Genomic DNA, 4,470 nt, shown 5'->3' with positions numbered 1-4,470 from the left:
CTGACAGGACGAGTTAAAATTTCCGCAAAATAAAATCTAGATGAATAAAATATATTATGTTACCGGTAATGAAATTGTACAAACAAGGAACAGACCTTGTCATTGTTTTTCCGCCTCGCCCATGTATTTTTCCGAATCAGGTCACTAACTAACTGTGTAACTATTAGTATCCTGTTCCTATATCAAACTAAAACGAAATTCGTTGTACATATACACAGGAGTTGGGTTTTCGCTGAGTATGATATCTTCATTAAGTTGTTGTTTTTTGTTGTTGTTTTTTTTTTTTGGTTTTTTTGTTGTTGTTTTTTTTTATTTTTTGGTTTTATTCATTTAACAATCCAATATTTGTACACCACTGCGGTGGCTTAGAGCGTTCGCCCCGCATGCGGAGGGTTCGAATCCCGGCTGCGACAGACCTTAGTAGTTAAAACAGATTGAGACAATTTCATCGCCAAACGCTCGGCGTGAATGTTACGGGTCTTCGCAGATGACCTTAAAAACAGATTACCCGTGTCACAGTAGGTGTGGCACGCTAAAGAACCCTCACTGTTCAATGACCTTAAGCGCAGAGCAAAGGCCAAAATATGAACCCCTTCACCGGTCTTGGTGACGTCTCCATATGAGTGAAAATTTTTCGAGAGAGACATTAAGCAAGATGCAATCAATCAATCGTCTTTACAGAAACTACTACAAAATCTATCTGTCTGGGAAAAATAACATATTTAAAATTTTATCAACCTTTTAAATATGCATGCATGATATTCTCTTAAAATATTGAAAAAGCGAAGCATTTTAAAAATAATTTAGCACATCTTTAACAAAACATATTTCAAGAAATCAATAAGAGCGGTGTATTTTACTGTAATACTAGAGGCCTACTGGGAGTCATTTAGTAATAACCGAGCGTTCCTCTCCATTTCCATAATTGCAACGGTTGACAAAGCTGTTAATAAAGATTGCTACAATTCTAAAGTCCAATAATATCCAACTACTGTATTATCAAGTGGAAATATTACGGAATTATGTAAACTTGGTAAATACCTATATAAATGTTCATCTGTTAGATCTCAGTTATTATAAGATTATCCGGCATTATCCTGTTATTCGCTCCGCGGAGCGAATAATATTTGACGTTGTTGACGTTATTTCTTAATTTGTTTTCGTACTAAATTTGTACATTTTTAAAGTTTTATCAAAAGAAATGATCTTTAATTCGTTTTTTTCTTCTAAATCCCAATAACTTTTCCCTGTGATTTACAAACAAACAAAAATAAATAGAAAATTCACATCTGCCCAATTTAATCTCCAAATAATGTCACGGAATAAACCGTATAGCGTTTATTCCCTGAATACAACCCCCCCCCCCCCCTCAGGAAAGAAAATTAATGCTAACAGGCCAACTAAACTGCTAAATATCTAAATTAATATTACGGAATAAACCTTATCATAATGTATTTCAATTTTTATAATATTTGAAAAGTTTGAGTATAGCGTTTATTCCGTTACTTACAAAAAATTCAGAATACAAAATTAATGATAGCTATCCAAATTAATCTTTAGTAATGTTACGGAATAAATCGTCTAATAATTTGTTTCATTTTTTAAAAATCATTCATTTTGAATGCTTATGTACTTGTCGCTTGCATTAAATTTCGTCTTTGTTTTGTTAATACGGGTTAAAAAAAAACTTTCTTAGTTCAATAATATCCTTTTTCTTGTATTACTGTATTGAAATACACATTTATTCCATTTCTAAGTTTCGACTAACAATGACCTTCCTTTACAAACAATTGCATGAGTAGTGTTCAATTTTTCTCATTGTTTGCATTCAACAATTGCTTTCTATTCAAGTGAGGTACAGGCGTTTTCAGATTGCGTGAGAAAGGGGAAAACCATGCAAAGTTCAAGTCCCGTATATTGGAAATCTTACTTTCAAGAGCGGTGGATCAAACAGTTTAAGAAATAAAGTCATTATTTTTTTTATTATTTAATTTAAAACCTTTGCAAAATAAGTAGAGATGGCCGAGTAAATGTTTAAATTATTTTCACTTTTCAGGATTTTGTTTTAAAACATTTATTATGTAAATAAATGTTTTTAAAAATCGTAAAATCTTTCATTGTGTGTGTATTTTTTACCAATAATTGCAGATTGTATGCTACTGTTTCCTTTTCACTTTCATAATAAAAATGTATGTTGTAAGTAAATGTACTGTGTCATTAGTTTACTTGGGAAATGAAACCTCGTCTGTATATATACTATTATTATTCGCACCGGTGCGAATAATCATGGCACTATATTCATTCATTAAATGTCATATTCATTGATATTAACCCCAAAAATTCCAAGCCCCATTTTTTATATGGTCTCCCCCAAAGAAACCCCTATCCCGGGAATTTCTTCCCTTTTTAGAGCGTTTTAGCTTGAAATTGGAAACCTCGTCTGTATATACTCCTGTTATTCGCACCGGTGCGAATAATTTTAGCACTATATTCATTCATTAAATGTCATATTCAATGAAATTCACCGGGAATTCTTCCCTTTTTAGAGCGTTTTAGCTTGAAATTGGAAACTTCGTCTGTATATACTCCTGTTATTCGCACCGGTGCGAATAATTTTCGCACTATTCATTCATTAAATGTCATATTCATTGAAATTCACCCCCAAAAATTCCAAGCCCCATTTTTTATATAGTCTCTCCTAAAGAAACCCTTTTCCCGGGAATTCTTCCCTTTTTAGAGCGTTTTAGCTTAAAATGGAAACTGCGTCTGTATATATATACTCCTGTTATTCGCACCTGTGCGAATAATTTTAGCACTATTCATTCATTAAATGTCATATTTATTGAAATTCACCCCCAAAAATTCCAAGCCTCATTTTTTATATGGTCTCCCCCAAAGAAACCCCTTTCCCGGGAATTTCTTCCCTTTTTAGAGCGTTTTAGCTTGAAATGGAAACTTCGTCTGTATATATATACTCCTGTTATTCGCACCGGTGCGAATAATATTAGCACTATATTCATTCATTAAATGTCATATTCAATGAAATTCACCGGAGATTCTTCCCTTTTTAGAGCGTTTTAGCTTGAAATTGGAAACTTCGTCTGTATATACTCCTGTTATTCGCACCGGTGCGAATAACAGAAGTATATATATATAAGGATGATCTTTCAAAATATCATTCATAAATTTCTGAATAAATGTTATCTTTAAAATACACTACGAATACAAACGTTACAAATAAAATAAAACTTCAGATTTTCATGTTTATTACGAAGGTATATTCTCTCTATTTAGTTGCACATTCACCTATTTTTAACACTTGACCTTCTTCTCAAAATGGATGGTACTCAAGGTTTGCTTTTTGTTTCAGTTGCTATTTTTCCTCCATTGACGGTTTTGGCGTAACGTCAACAACGTCAAATATTATTCGCTCCGCGGAGCGAATAACAGGATAATGCCGATTATCCTCAGTATCTATCCTGTCCATGTACATCAGTATGATATATTATGTTAAAATTCTGTTACTATTTCATTGTATAATGATTTGTTGTTGTACATGTATATACTTTATACCTATGAACGGTATGGTTCTTGTTAAATAAACAATACAATACAAAAAAAAAAGAAAAAAGAATTATTCATTATTAAAGAAACAAATTTCATTAAAAAAATGTATGAGGACATTAACCGTTTCGCTTTACGTATGCATAACTTAAGAGCGTTAGTGCTTCATGGAAGGTATGTAGGCGTGAGGCAGTTCCTACACTCATAGATTTCTCAAAGATGAAAAAATGATTAATTTTATTGAATCTTGATCACAATATGTAATGTTACACCTAACAATTTGTCTAATTTTCAATAACGTATAACCCGCTAGACCTCGAATACATTACTCTGGATTTACTTGGAGATCTAACAAGAGTGATGGCGTACTTTATCTATATTAGATGTGCAAAACGGTATACTCACAATATCAAACTTTTTACACGAGTAAACATCCCGACAGTTGAATGCATAATAATTACATAATGATAAAACGCATTTTATAATTTGATTAAACTCCTGCGTTTAATCAAATAATGAAATACGCCTAAATGTCTACAATCATTCAATACACATAGCTATAATTGGTCATTTGATATGAAGACTATTTCAACATTTTTTTTTTTAAGTTATCTAACCGTCACTCCCCTATTTGAATTTCGACTGTTCTAGTGTATATCATCACTGACTCTGTACAGAGACGTGTCGGGGTGATTAAAATGTCGGGGAGTAAAGTGCTGTGTGTGTTAAGTCATTATTTAGAGGTTTGTTGTACTGTCTGATTTTTTGTTTTATTTTGATAGGCCTAATATTGTTGTTATTATTTTTTATCTTTTTATTTTTTTTTTTAATTTTTATTAAATGATCAAAAATGTACGCTGACACATTGACATATTGAAACGTTCATATTCAAATAGCTTCTAATAA

Source organism: Ostrea edulis, chromosome 8 (genome assembly GCF_947568905.1).
Source record: "Ostrea edulis chromosome 8, xbOstEdul1.1, whole genome shotgun sequence".
NCBI classification, from domain to species: domain Eukaryota; kingdom Metazoa; phylum Mollusca; class Bivalvia; order Ostreida; family Ostreidae; genus Ostrea; species Ostrea edulis.
Note: the sequence above shows the minus strand (reverse complement) of the source record.